This window comes from Oncorhynchus gorbuscha, linkage group LG11, assembly GCF_021184085.1.
Source record: "Oncorhynchus gorbuscha isolate QuinsamMale2020 ecotype Even-year linkage group LG11, OgorEven_v1.0, whole genome shotgun sequence".
Taxonomy (NCBI): Eukaryota; Metazoa; Chordata; class Actinopteri; order Salmoniformes; family Salmonidae; genus Oncorhynchus; species Oncorhynchus gorbuscha.
In genome coordinates, this window is record NC_060183.1 from 66,868,428 (window position 1) to 66,885,071 (window position 16,644).

Here is a 16,644-nt window from a genome sequence, read left to right on the forward strand (position 1 = left end):
TGTTTATTAGCTTATTATTTTTAATATATAACATCAGCTATAAGGTGATGAACTGACTCTGACTTGGTACTTAATGTTGAAAGTTATGTCTGAAAACAAGAGTGGAAGAGTTAATGCACAATAATTGTCCCATGACGAAAACACGGTGTTTAATTGAGGTTCATGATTTCGATCGTCCATCACGGCCCGAGGAACCTCAGTTTTTATGATGGATGGTTGAAGGTGCGGGTATAACCTGTAACCGCTCCGTTCTATCACCTGCTCATGTAACAGTATAACTTTAGACCGTCCCCTCGCCCATACCCGGGCGCGAACCAGGGACCCTCTGCACACAACAACAGTCACCCACGAAGCATCGTTACCCATCGCTCCACAAAAGCCGCGGCCCATGCAGAGCAAGTTAGCGCACCACCGCTAACTAAACTAGCGTTTCACATCCGTTACACTCATCGCCTGCTCTATCAGCACCAGAGAGCAGAACACCCGGAAATCTGCTTCAAATGTACACAATTTTTTATCCGGCTAATTATTTGCAACACAGACTGTAACGGGAATTATATAATCCTGTAAACGTTCAGATACTCGCTCTGTTGATTTTGTTAATACGTTTCTGTCTGACAGGTTAAAGGGGAGTGAAGGGGGAGAGGGAGAGAGAAGCTTAATCCCAAATCACCCCCTTCGCTTCGCCACTCCATTTGCGCGTTCACGAGCGCCTCCGCCATTTGTACAAGTGTCCAAAAGCAGAGGGAATATTTGTATTTTGATTTATTATGGATCGCCATTAGCTGTTGCCAAAAAAGCAGGAACTCTTCCTGGGGCGCAGCAAAAAATTAAGTCAGTAATACACATTATAATAACATTTTTAAACATTAAAATAGATTTCACAACAGATTTCAGTCTCTACTACTACACAAAATGCAGGTGTACATGTGTATAGTTTGTATGTTATGTGTGTTTGTATGTGTGTGTTTGTGTTTGTATGTGTGTGTTTGTACCTGTGTGTGTGACTCTTCACAGTCCTCCCTGTTCCACAAGGTGTATTTTTATCATAAAAAAAAATAGATTTATTGCCTGCGTGAGTTACTTGATGTGGAATAGAGTTCCATGTAGCCATGGCTCTATGTAGTACTGTGCGCCTCCCATACTCTGTTCTGGACTTAGAGACTGTGAAGAGACCTCTGGTGACATGTCTTGGGGGGTGTGCATAGGAATCCGAGCTGTGTGCTAGTAGTTTAAACAGACAGCTTAGTGCATTCAACATGTCCATACTTCTCTACTTTGAGCCATGAGAGATCGACATGCATATAATGTTAGCTCTACGTGTACATTTAAGGGACAGCCGTCCCTCTTTGTGGCACCTGTCCACATGACTGGGCCGTGGTCCAGGTGTGACAAAACTAGGGCCTGTAGTACCTGCCTTGTTGATATTGTTGTTAAGAAGGCAGAGTAGCGCATGATTATGGACAGAGTTCTACCCATCTTAGCTACTGTTGCATCGTTATGTTTTGACCATAACAGTTTTACAATCCAGGGTTACTCCAAACTCCTCAACTTGCTCTAATTCCACATTATTTATTACATGATTTGGTTGAGGTTTAGGGTTTAGTGAATAATTTGTCCCAAACACAATGCTTTTAGTTTTTGAAATATTTAGGACTAACTTATTTCTTGCTAACCATTCTGAAACGGACTGCAGCTCTTTTGTTAAGTGTTGCAGTGATTTTTAAATGTATTTTTTTACCCTCTTTTTCTCCCCAATTTTGTGATATCCAATTGTAAGTTTGTCTCATTGCTGCAACTCTCCAATGGGCTCGGGAGAGGCGAAGGTCGAGTCATGCGTCCTCCCAAAACATGACCCGCCAAACTGCAACACCCGACTGCTTAAGCCAGCTGCACCAATGTGTTGGAGGAAACACTGTTCAACTGACAACCGAAGTCAGGCTGCAGGCGCCCGGCCTGCCACAAGGAATTTCTAGAGCGCGATGAGCCAAGTAAAGTCCCCTGGCCAAATCCTCCCCTAACCCGGACAACGCTAGCCCAATTGTGCTTCACCCTATGGGTCTCCAGGTCACGACTGGTTGTGACACAGCCTGGGTTTGAACCTGGGAGAACCAGTGTTGCATTTATTTCACTCGCTGTAATAGCTGACGTGTATAATGTTCAGTCATCAGCATACATAAACACACAGACTTTACTCAGAACCAGTGGCAGGTCATTAGTAAGGATTTTTTAAAGAAAGGGGCCTAGACAGCTGCCCTGGGGAATGCCTGATTCTACCTGGATTATGTTGGAGAGGCTACCATTAAGAAACACCCTCTGTGTTATGTTAGACTCTCAATCCACAACATAGCAGGCAGTGTAAAGCTATACTATTTTCCAGCAGCATGCAATGATCAAAAGATCAAAAGTCTAACAAAACCACTCCCACAATCTTTTTATTATAATTTTCTCTCTGCCAATCAACATTTATTTGTGTAAGTGCAGAGCATGTTGGACGTCTGTTGTTAATGAATTTCCTGTAAAATAGCATTGTATCTGGTCAAACATAATTTTTTTCAAAAGTTTACTAAGGGTTGGTAACAGGCTGATTGGTCCGCTATTTGAGCAAGTAAAGGGTGCTTTACTATTCTTGGGTAGTGACTTTTGCTTCCCTCCAGGCCTGAGGGCACACACTTTAAAAAAATCTTATATTGAAGAGATGGCAAAAAGAAGTGGCAATATCGTCCGCTATCATCCTCAGTATTTCCCATCCAAGTTGTCAGAACCAGGTGGCTTGTCATTGTTGATAGACAACAATACCTTTTTATCCTCTTCCACACTCACTACAGAATTCAATATTTACAATGCTTGGTCTTTCATAATTTGGTCAGTTATACTTCTATGTGTAGGTTCGGCGTTTGTTGCTGGCATGTCATGCCTAAATTTGCTAATCTTGTCAATTTAAAAAATCATTAACCTCTAGTGACACCCCATTCCGTGAACGGGACCGTTGTCATCATCTGACACTAATTAGCATAACGCAACGGACATAAATCTTCCTAGAAAATCTTCCTATTTATGAAAATCACAAGTGAAATATATTGGAACACAGCTTAGCCTTTTGTTAATCACCCTGTCATCACAGATTTTCAAAATATGCTTTACAGCCAAAGCTAGACAAGCATTTGTGTAAGTTTATCGATAGCCTAGCATAGCATTATGCCCTGCTAGCAGCAGGCAACCTTGTCACCAAAATCAGAAAAGCAATCAAATTAAATTGTTTACCTTTGATGAACTTCGGATGTTTTCACTCACGACACACCCAGGTAGATAGCCAAAGTTCATTTTTTCCCAAAATATTATTTTTGTAGGCGAAATAGCTCCGTTTGTTCTTCACGTTTGGCTGAGAAATCGACCGGAAATTGCGGTCACGACAACGACAAAAATTATTCCAAATTAGCTCCATAATATCGACAGAAAAATGGCAAACGTTGTTTTGAATCAATCCTCAAGGTGTTTTTCAAATATCTATTCGATAATGTATCCACCGGGACAATTGGTTTCTCAGTAGAAGCGATTGGAATAATGGCTATCTCTGTACTTTACGGAGATTTTCTCTGGGAGCATCATGTGACCACTTGCCCCCTACAGGTATTCTTCAATATAAATGTGTAAAACTACGTCACAATGCTGTAGACACCTTGGGGAATACGTAGAAAGCATAAGCTGGTTGATGGCACATTCACAGCTCAATAGGGACTCATTGGAACGCAGCGCTTTCAAAATATGGGGCACTTCCGGATTGGATTTTTCTCAGGCTTTCGTCTGCAACATCAGTTCTGTTATACTCGCAGACAATATCTTTACAGTTTTGGAAACGTCAATTATATGCATATTCTAGCATCTTGTCCTGACAAAATATCCCGTTTAAAACGGGAACGTTTTTTCCCAAAAATGAAAATTCTGCCCCGAGAGATGCAACAGGTTTTAAAGTAGTTCGCAATATCCGTGGGTTTTGTGATGAATGAGCCATCTGATTCAATGAATGATGCAGCTGAGTTGACCTTTTTGCCCAAAATGTTATTTAAGGTGCTCCAAAGGTTTTTACTATCATTCTTTTTTATCATTTATCTTTGTTTCATATGTATAGTTTCTTCTTCTTTTTGTTCTGTTTAGTCACATGGTTTCTCAATTTGCAGTAGCCAATCGGTTGTGCAGTCAAACTTATTTGCCATTCCTTTTTTCCTCATCTCTCTCAACTTTAACATTTTTCAATTGCTTATCAATCCATGGGGATTCAACAGTTTTTACAGTACTTTTCTTAACGGGTGCATGTTTATTAGTAACTGGATTATACAATTTCATAAATGTGTCAAGCGCGGCATCTGGTTGCTCCTCATTACACACCACAGACCTCAAATATTCTTTACATAGCCAACATAGGAATCACCACAAAACCTCTTGTAGGACCTCTAATACACTATATTGTCTAGCCTTTAGAACTTTGGTTTTCCTAGATACAGTGGGGCAAGAAATATTTAGTCAGCCACCAATTGTGCAAGTTCTCCCACTTAAAAAGATGAGAGAGGCCTGTAATTTTCATCATAGGTACACTTCAACTAAGACAGACAATATGAGAAAAAAAAATCAGAAAATCACATTGTAGGATTTTTAATTTATTTATTTGTAAATTATGGTGGAAAATAAATATTTGGTCACCTACAAACAAGCAAAATGTCTGGCTCTCACAGACCTGTAACTTCTTCTTTAAGAGGCTCCTCTGTCCTCCACTCGTTACCTGTATTAATGGCACCTGTTTGAACTTGTTATCAGTATAAAAGACACCTGTCCACAACCTCAAACAGTCACATTCCAAACTCCACTATGACCAAGACCAAAGAGCTGTCAAAGGACACCAGAAACAAAATTGTAGACCTGCACCAGGTTGGGAAGACTGAATCTGCAATAGGTAAGCAGCTTGGAAATCAACTGTGAGAGCAAATATTAGGAAATGGAAGACATACAAGACCACTGATAATCTCCCTCGATCTAGGGCTCCACGCAAGATCTCACCCCGTGGGGTCAAAATGCTCACAAGAACGGTGAGCAAAAATCCCAGAACCAGACGGGGGGACCTAGTGAATGACCTGCAGAGAGCTGGGACCAAAGTAACAAAGCCTACCATCAGTAACACACTACGCCGCCAGGGACTCAAATCCTGCAGTGCCAGACGTGTCCCCCTGCTTAAAACTGGTTGAGGATAGGGGGCAGTATTTTCACTTTGGATGAATTCTGTGCCCATAGTGAACTGCATCCTACTCTGTCCTAGATTGCTAATATATGCATATTATATTATATGCATAATTACTATTGGATAGAAAACACTCTGAAGTTTCTAAAACGGTTTGAATTATGTCTGTGAGTATAACAGAACTCATAAGGCAAGCAATCTTACAAACAAGAAGTGAAATTCTGAATGTGGGTCAACTTTGATGTCATCGCCCCTTCCTTTCCCAACAAGATATGGATCTGGTAGCACTTCCTACGCCTCCCACTAGATGTCCTCATTCAGTAGAACGTGGAATGCAGCTTTTGGTGTGAACTTTGACCGAATGGGAGGGGAAATAGTCACTGTCTGGACAGAATGCCATTTTCCTGTGGCGCATTTCTCTGCGGGTGCCACCGTCGTTCCATTTGGCTGCAGCTGAAAACATATGATCCGGTTGGAACGTTATTGGATATATATGATAATAACATCCTGAAGATTGATTCTCTACTTAGTTTGACCAGTTTATTCGACCTGGAATATATCTTTTTGAAGTTTTCGTGCGAGTTGTCCTGGACCAGCTTCAGCTTTTGGGCACGTGAGCTGAAAGTGGTAGCAAATGCAGCTAATTGGACACTAGTATTGGACATTATGGAACAAAACAACAATTTATTGTGGAACTAGGACTCCTTGCACTGCATTCTGATGAAAGATCATCAAAGGTAAGGGAATATTTATGATGTAATTTCGTATTTCTGTTGACTCCAACATGGCGGAGAAATACTTTTACGTCTGAGCGCTGTCTCAGATTATTGCATGGTAGGCTTTTTCCGTAACATTTCAATTTTTTTTGACACAGAACCAGTGTATCTTTAATTATATGTAGAACATATATCTTTAGTCAAAGTTCATGATGAGTATTTCTGTTATCTGGCGTAGCTTTCTATAATTCCTCCGGATATTTTGGAGGCATTTTTGGAGGCAGAACTCATAAGGCAGGCAATCTTCCAAACAAGAAGTGAAATTCTGAATGTGGGTCAACTTTGATGTCATCGCCCCTTCCTTTCCCAACAAGATATGGATCTGGTAGCACTTCCTACGCCTTCCACTAGATGTCCTCAATGGTTAGAGCGTTGGACTAGTAACGGGAAGGTTGCGAGTTCAAACCCCCGAGCTGACAAGGTACAAATCTGTCATTCTGCCCCTGAACAGGCAGTTAACCCACTGTTCCTAGGCCGTCATTGAAAATAAGAATTTGTTCTTAACCTCTTGCTTCTACCTGGCACGCAGGCGTCCCATCTAGAGCTCTGGAAATGCAAATGCACTATGCTAAATGCTAATAGTATTAGTTAAAACTCAAACGTTCATTAAAATACACATGCAGGGTATTGAATTAAACCTACACTCGTTGTGAAACCAGGCAACAAGTCAGATTTTTAAAATGCTTTTCGGCGAAAGCATGAGAAGCTATTATCTGATAGCATGTAACACCCCAAAAGACCCGCAGGGGACGTAAACAAAATAATTAGCATATTCGGCGCTACACAAACCGCACAATAAAATATAAAACATTCATTACCTTTGACCATCTTCTTTGTTGGCACTCCTAGATGTCCCATAATCACTATTGGGTCTTTTTTTCGATTAAATCGGTCCATATATAGCCTAGATATCGTTCTATGTAGACTGTGTAATAAATGAAAAAAAATAGCGTTTCATAACGTAACGTCATTTTTTTAAATTCAAAAAGTCGACGATAAACTTTCACAAAACACTTCGAAATACTTTTGTAATGCAACTTTAGGTATTAGTAAACGTTAATAAGCGATCAAATTAATCACGAGACGTAGTGTTTTCTATAGGGATCCATCTTGAAATACTGTCCGTCTATTTCTCAACCAAAATATCCGGTCGGAGACCAGAAGAAATGGGCTGTCTCTTGTTCGTTTGACCAAGAAACAAATCCTAGGCAAATGACAAGACTGTTGACATCGTGTGGAAGCTGTAGGTACTGCAACCTCAGCCATATTTAATGTCTTTCGCCCATAACAATGGGTTGAAGCGGCGGATGGATATATTTTTCCACTTTCAGTGATCAGATTTTCCTGCACTTTGCAATGAAACGCACGTTATGTTAAAGCCACAGCCGTGATTTAACCAGTTTTATAAACGTCTGAGTGTTTTCTATCCACACATATACTAATCATATGCATATACTATATTCCTGGCATGAGTAGCAGGGTGCTGAAATGTTGCGAGATTTTTAACAGAATGTTCGAAAAAGTAGGGGGTAAGCTTAACAGGTTAACTGACTTGCCTGGTAAAATAAAGGTTAAAAAAAAATATAAAAAAAAAAAATCTGAACATGGCATCAATGTAAACCGAGATTTGTGGATATAAATATGTATATTATCGAACAAAACATAAATCTATTGTGTAACATGTCATATGAGTGTCTGATGAAGATTTTCAAAAGGTTAGTGATTAATTTTTATCTCTAATCCTGCTTTTGTGACTCTATCTTTGGCTGGAAAAAATGGCTGCGTTTTTTCTTTAATTTGGTGGTGGTCTAACATAAATATATGTTGTGTTTCCGCTGTAAAATATTTTAAAAATCGGACATGATGGGTAGATGAACAAGATGTTTATCTTTCATTTGAGGTATTGGACTTGTTAATGTGTGAAAGTTAAATATTTCTAAAGAATATTTTAGAATTCCCTGCGCCACCTTTTCAGCTGAAAGGGGGGGGGGTTCCCCTTCGGGGAACGCCTTGCCATATTAAGCCAGTACATGTCCAGGCCCGTCTGAAGTTTGCTAGAGAGCATTTGGATGATCCAGAAGAAGATTGGGAGAATGTCATATGGTCAGATGAAAACAAAATATAACTTTCTGGTAAAACTCAACTCGTCGTGTTTGGAGGACAAAGAATGCTGAGTTGCATCCAAAGAACACCATACCTATTGTGAAGCATGGGGGTGGAAACATCATGCTTTGGGGCTGTTTTTCTGCAAAGGGACCAGGACGACTGATCCTTGTAAAGGAAAGAATGAATGGGGCCATGTATTGTAAGATTGAGTGAAAACCTCCTTCCATCAGCAAGGGCATTGAAGATGAAACGTGGCTGGGTCTTTCAGCATGACAATGATCCCAAACACACCACCCGGGCAACAAAGGAGTGGCTTCGTAAGAAGCATTTCAAGGTCCTGGAGTGGCCTAGCCAGTCTCCAGATCTCAATCCCATAGAAAATCTTTGGAGGGAGTTGAAAGTCCATGTTGCCCAGCAACAGCCCCAAAACCACTGCTCTAGAGGAGATCTGCATGGAGGAATGGGCCAAAATACCAGCAACAGTGTGTGAAAACCTTGTGAAGACTTACAGACAACATTTGACCTCTGTCATTGCCAACAAAGGGTATATTACAAAGTATTGAGATAAACTTTTGTTATTGACCAAATACTTATTTTCCACCATAATTTGCAAATAAATAAATAAAAATCCTACAATGTGATTTTCTAGATGTTTTTTTTTTCATTTTGTCTGTAATGGTTGAAGTGTACCTATGATGAAAATTACAGGCCTCTCTCATATTTTTAAGTGGGAGAACTTGCACAATTGGTGACTGACTAAATACTTTTTTGCCCCACTGTATATATTGTATTCTATGCCATTCTACGGTATCTTAATCACTTAATAATGTTTACGTATCTGGCATTACTCATCTCATATGTATATATTTTATCTATACTATTCTATGGAATCTCATTCATTTAATAATGTTTACGTATCCGGCATTACTCATCTCATATGTATAGATTTTTTCTATACTATTCTATGGAATATCATTCATTTAATAATGTTTACGTATCTGGCATTACTCATCTCATATGTATATATTTTTTCTATACTATTCTATGGAATCTCATTCATTTAATAATGTTTACATATCTTGCATTACAAATCTCATATGTATATGCTGTATTCTATACTATTCTTCTGTATCTTAGCCACTTAATGTTTACATATCTTGCATTTCTCATCTCATATGGATATACTGTTTTCTATACTATTCTACTGTATCTTAGTCCATTCCGCTCTGAGTCCGTTCGCTCATCTATATGTATTTTGTCTTATTTCATTCCAACTTAGATTTATGTGTATTGGGTATATGTTGTGCAATTTGTTAGATATTACTGCACTGTCGGAGCTAGAAGCACAAGCATTTAGCTACACCCGCAATAACATCTGATCTGTTAATATGTATGTGACCAATACAATTTGATTTCATTTGAATTAGTGGACTGAACTTGGGATCCACACACACACACACACACACACACACACACACACACACACACACACACACACACACACACACACACACACACACACACACACACACACACACACACACACACACACACACACACACACACACACACACACACACACACACACACACACACACACACACACACACACACACACACACACACACACACACACACACACACACACACACGCACACAGTAGGTGTAGAATTCCCATTAGAGTTATTATTGTGAGCAGCATTAACCTTAACTGTCCTGCAGCACCATCGTCTATCTCTTTAGCTACATAGTAAATGTACCGTACAGACAGCAGCTCATTTCCTCATTCTACACAGCATGCCTATTTAGCAACATTAGATACCTCTTACATGATTCACTATTATGAGCAATGAGTAAGGGTGCCATTAGAAATTATTTATAAATTCCCATATTCAAAGCATTTCCATCCAAGGGTTAGTGTATAGAGGTTTCATTATAATGGTTGTCGTTTGCCTTTTCTGAGTCACAATGTCAACCTTAGTTCAGCACTGTAGATTTTGATCATTGAGGAACATCTAAGACAACTGTTCATAAAATGTATACTTTTTGGTATGATGTTCAAGCTCATATTGTGGTATAGGATGCTGTATAAAGATTACGGAAAGAGCACAGTCTAGATATGTTTCACAAAACATTGTGTTTACTCTATGTGTGGCAACAATGGAATGGTTTTTCTAAGGATTAGTGGGGAATGTTGAGTGCAAATTTCTCAATATCATGACAAAGCAAGAAAAACAAGATCATAAGACCTGAGTCTGTATATTTAACTAGTGACTGTTCAACACACATTGAGGGCCAGATTTAAGTTTCAAAGATTGCATAGTTGTTCCCCAGTGGGGATAAAATAACCAAAAATAAACCTTGAACATTACACTGTTTTCATTCAAACCTTACCTTACATAATCCTCCTCTTATCCTTTTTGTGACCCTTTAGTAATCTGTTTAATTTCCTCTGGAAAAAACAAGTGCAAACTTTGCATCCAATTATTAGTCAATCTGACCCTACCTCGTCTGACTTGACAGGATATGTCATCTGATGTAAAAGTGTCATATGAGAGTTTCCCAAAAATGTAAAAGTGCACTAGCACTAAGATCATCTGTCCATTGGTAGGCAATGAACCAAACAATGAACATAATGCTAAATATCATCTTTAAGTTTCGAGGAATTAGTCACAGTTCAGTTAATTATCTGTGTTGTCTCAAAGAGCATACACAAACCTATTTACAGTGTGAACGGTAAGCAACCACTGTCATCGACAGATATGTCCAGTTTTGGTTTCTGTGGTAAAACATCATTGTAACGTCATTGTAAATAAGATTATTTTTGATTGACGTATGACTACGTAGTTGAGGTGAATAAAACAAGCTATTTAATGTATTACACTATTGAAAAACCTGAAAAAATGTTCTAGATGAACCATTGAATGTACTTCCCGAAACGGAATCGAAACCTGTGTGGTTTAAACTGAAGACACAGTTTCCAGCAGCACTCTGGTTCAGTCTCAGTCTCAATTGTAGATATACAATAGATAGATGGGACATCCCCATCTGAAGCACTATTTGTCTGAAAATCTAACTGCCAGTTTTTATTAGCAACTTTTTATTTTAAGCACAATTAGCATAGCATCCGTCAAAATAGAAGCTATATCATACTGTGATAAAATACAAAATATAGACGTGTGTTTCTGTATGCTATATATCTATAATGTCAAAGAGCGAACCGCAGCAGCACTCAGTGTCAACGGGAAGTTCACTGGAGTGATAAACATCTCGACTTGTGTCCCAAATGGCACCCTATTCCCTTTATATGACTTTTCACCAGGGCCCATAGTGAATAGGGTGTTAGTTGGGATGCTACCCATAAGCTGGGTTTTACCACATAAAGCACAAATACTTTTATAGAGTGTTGCAACCTTTCCTGTACTGTATGACACTGTTTCCACATGATTTCCTGTATGTCACTACTGAATGTCTACTGTATTTCTTTATTTATTTATACACATAACAGGTGTTTGATGCTTTGCATGGTGTTTTACTGCAAACAGAAGAATAACATGGTTATAGGCCTACTGTCACGCCCTGACCTTTATTCGTTTTGGTTAGGTCAGGGTGTGACGAGGGTGGTTTGTTTAGTTTTGTATTGTCTAGGGGTTTTCGTATGTCTAGGTGTTTATATGTCTATGGTTGACTAGATTGGTTCTCAATTAGAGGCAGCTGTTTATCGTTGTCTCTGATTGGGGATCATATTTAGGTAGCGATATTTCTTGGGTAGTTTGTGGGTTCTTATTCTATGTTTAGTTGCCTGTCTGCACTAGCCATATTAGTTTCACGGTTCGTTTTGTTGTTTTGTATAGTTTGTTCAGTGTTCTTTCTTTATTAAAGAAGTATGTACGCTTACCACGCTGCACCTTGGTCTCCTCCATATGACGACCGTGACACCTACTGACGAAGCACCTTCTCTCTTACAAAAACATCTGTCTTTCTGAGTGGAAACAAGGATGTGATTTGTAAAACGCAATTCTCTGTGGTGTGTTTGAATTTAACAGAACGTTGTTTTCCTCAATATAACATATAGCTGATATCTAATGGGAACCCAGGTTATTGGAAATAATCCTCTGTTTCATTGTCTTCACTCTCCGTTTCAATCCGTAGGCCTATAACACTGTGTGAACTTTATGCTCAAAGGATGTTAGTCACTGTGCAAGTATGGTACACTCTGTTTGAATCAAATAAAGTTCCATTTTGTTTTTAACAAAAAACAGCTGCAAGAGGGACAATATTTAGATGTTTGTTTCAGCCTTGGTCAGGATGTTGACAGTGCGTTGGTAAGGAACAAATAAAACAAACATACTAATATCCTATTCGGTCAAGTTTATTTATTTAAGATTATTGGTATTTTAGGGTGGATGTGTAGGTAAATTGGCATAGAGACGTGACCAAAACTATTACACGCAGAGAAGGCAATGAGTAAGTAATGAGAATTATTACAATATGTGAAGGAAAATACAGTACATTATAACAACTTCCTCTCCAACACGCTCAGTGACCTGTCCTCTTCCTCTTTTTCTCATGTAAGACATCCTGTCACTGAAGTTAATGGCTAGAGACGAAATCAATGAACAGTGTCAAGTGTTAGCAAAGTGATTGATGGTGGTCCTCTGTAGCTCAGTTGGTAGAGCATGGCACTTGCAACACCAACATAGTGGGGCGGCAGGTAGCCTAGTGGTTAGAGTGTTGGGCCAGTAACCGATCAAATCCCTGAGCCGACAAGGTGAAAATCTGTCATTCGGCCCCAGAACAAGACTGTTAACCCACTGTTCCCAGGCCGTCATTGTAAATAACAATTTGTTCTTAACCTCTCCTCTCTGACTTGCCTAGTTAAATAAAGGTTAAATAACAAATAATAAAGAAATAGTGGGTTCAATTCCCGGGACCACCCATACATAAAGAAAATTGCATGCGTAAGTCACTTTGAATAAAAGTGTCTGCTAAATGGTATATATAATGTCAAATAGTGTACATCCATTACAACACATTCATCTTCTCAGTGTTACTATTTATGAACAAGCTACAGTAGAATGGCAATTACTAATTTATGAATGACCAGCCAATGTAATTAGAGGCTTCTTACTCATCAAACTCGTGTATAGCCAAGGTCTTATTATAATATTCTCATCAGTGATAGAAGCTTTCGATATAGAAATCAACCATAATGTGTCGTAATCTACAGTTACAGTTGAAATACTTTGGGGGCTATTCTATTCCTGATGACTAGCAGACACTAACTCTCCATGAAACTTTGAAATGGGTTTTAAAGAATCTTACCAGCTTGAGAGGGATGGAATGGTCCAAGCTAAGGCCACATGAGTCATCGCAACACAGTGGTGTAGAACCAACCCAACCACACTCCCAATCACTCACAAAGCATGGCAAACTACTTGTCTGTTGCAGCATTCTTCCGCTCAAAGGATGTTTGTGTAGTCCCTGATGCAGAATTAGAAGATAATCCAATAATTAGGGATGTTTTAAGGATGTCACAAGAGTTCTTAAACATGCTGTGAGTTAGTTTGAACTGTGTCCATTTAGTTAGGGAGCGATCCAAAGCATTTGGAAGCTGTTATATCCAACATTTCCTCATGGTTTAAAAGTGATATTCTATTTATTGGTGTTTTCAATTTGTATATAGTTGTTAGAAGTGAAAGAGTTGTGTTACAATACCTCTATCATCACAGCACAACATAAAAACCATGGAATGGAATGTGACATGTATGAAGTTCCCCTGATTAGGTTTCCAGGGCACACATTATGCAGATCCAAGACAAACGTGACTTGAGTGATCGAACACGGAAGATTGAATTAGTGAAGAAATGCTGTTAGACTATAAAATAAGAAAATGATTCAGAACGCCCCAATCCGAGCCTGGGAAAGTCTGAGAAATTGTTTAAATCCCCAGGGAGCTTTCCACAGTAATCCCCCTCTCGGTTCTCCACACCGGTTGGTCCCGTTGGTGTCACCCAGGTCATGTGACAAAGGCGCTGACCTCAGTTTCTCTGAGCTGGTCTGACCCGCCTCCAGATAGAATCTTATTGGTTGTTGAAGGACACACACCTTTCCTGTAATGACTGTCCTCAGACTGTTCAGATTTGTCCCTTCCCTGGTAGATAGATTACTTGTATTAGGGGAACCCCAAGGGCCACTAACACAAAGTTTAAAAATGCCTGTCTATACTCAATTTTCCATTTGTGTATGTGTGCGTCTGTAAATGTGTACAGGCTTGTGTTTGTGTGTGTGAGTGTGTGCGTGTGTGCGTGTGCATGTGTGTGTGCATGCCTGTGGGTACGTTGATGTGTATGTTTTTGCGTATTGTGTGTGAATTAATCTCTCTATGTGGTTTTTAGCTGTATAAGTGTGTATTTCTGTTTTTGTTTGGATGTGTTTAAGGTTTGTGAGTGTGCATTGTGACAGTTTGAGTGGGGCTATCTTCCCTGCCAAGTCTTTGAAGTGGATGTAAAACCATAAAGACCCTCTTGTTCCCAGTCTCTTCAAAGATGGAAGGGAGTAGTCAGAGAAGAACAGATTTGTACACTATTTACTTTTAAATTTCTGCATTCCTTCAATCACTGAAATTAAAGAATCCATAAAACACAGCTCAGTGTTCACTGCAAGTTGATGAAACTGTAACAAATGTGAGAGTGAGATGTCAGATATGCCTGAATAGGATAAAATAGTGGGTAAGTCTGAATAGGATCATATACTGTGTAAACCTGAATAGGATCATATACTGTGTAAACCTGACTAGGATAAAATTGTGGGTAAGCCTGAATAGGATCATATACTGTGTAAACCTGAATAGGATCATATACTGTGTAAACCTGACTAGGATAAAATAATGGGTAAGCCTGAATAGGATCATATACTGTGTAAACCTGAATAGGATAAAATAGTGGGTAAGCCTGAATAGGATCATATACTGTGTAAACCTGAATAGGATAAAATAGTGGGTAAGCCTGAATAGGAACATATACTGTGTAAACCTGAATAGGATCATATACTGTGTAAACCTGAATAGGATAAAATAGTGGGTAAGCCTGAGTAGGATCATATACTGTGTAAACCTGAATAGGATCATATACTGTGTAAACCTGAATAGGATAAAATTGTGGGTAAGCCTGAATAGGATCATATACTGTGTAAACCTGAATAGGATAAAATAGTGGGTAAGCCTGAATAGGATCATATACTGTGTAAACCTGAATAGGGTAAAATAGTGGGTAAGCCTGAATAGGATACAATAGTGGGTAAGCCTGAATAGGATCATATACTGTGTAAACCTGAATAGGATCATATACTGTGTAAACCTGAATAGGATCATATACTGTGTAAACCTGAATATGATCATATACTGTGTAAACCTGAATAGGGTAAAATAGTGGGTAAGCCTGAATAGGATCATATACTGTGTAAACCTGAATAGGGTAAAATAGTGGGTAAGCCTGAATAGGATACAATAGTGGGTAAGCCTGAATAGGATCATATACTGTGTAAACCTGAATAGGATCATATACTGTGTAAACCTGACTAGGATACAATAGTGGGTAAGCCTGAATAGGATCATATACTGTGTAAACCTGAATAGGATAAAATAGTGGGTAAACCTGAATAGGATCATATACTGTGTAAACCTGAATAGGATCATATACTGTGTAAACCTGAATAGGATCATATACTGTGTAAACCTGAATAGGATACAATAGTGGGTAAACCTGAATAGGATCATATACTGTGTAAACCTGAATAGGATCATATTCTGTGAAAACCTGAATAGGATCATATACTGTGTAAACCTGAATTCCTCGGGTAGCTGGAGTCTTAGAAACATTTTAGGTCCTTCCCCTGACTCCGCCTGGTATTGAAGTCCTGATTGGCAGGGATCTCGGTCCAAGTGATGGACTGGGCAATTCACACTACACTCTGTAGCGCCTTGCGGTCAGAAGCCAAGCAGTTGCCATACCAAGTGATGATGCAGCCAGTCAAGATGCACTCAATGGTGCAGCTGTAGAACTTTTTGACGATCTGAGGGCTCATGAAACATTATTTCAGTCTCCTGGCGGGGAAAGGCTTTGTCACGCCTTCTTCACGATTGTGTGTGTGGACCATGTTAATTCCTTAGTGATGTGAACAGCGAGGAACTTGAAGCTCTCGACCCGCTCCACTAAAGCCCTGTCGATGTGAATGGGGGCATGATCGGCCCTCTGTTTCCTGTAGTCCACGATCAGCTACATTGTCTTGCTGATGTTGAGGGAGAGGTTGTTGTCCTGTCACCACACTGCCAGGCCACTGACCTTCTCCCTATAAACTTTCTCATCGTCATCTGTGATCAGCCCTACCACAGTCGTGTAAAAATATTCCATTGTCTTTGTCAGGTCTACATTGGGTAGACATCAATAGAAGAATAGGAAATTACTATAGAAAAAAACAATATTTCAGTTGTGTATATTACTTAGCTTTTATTTTATGACTTAATCATTTTTA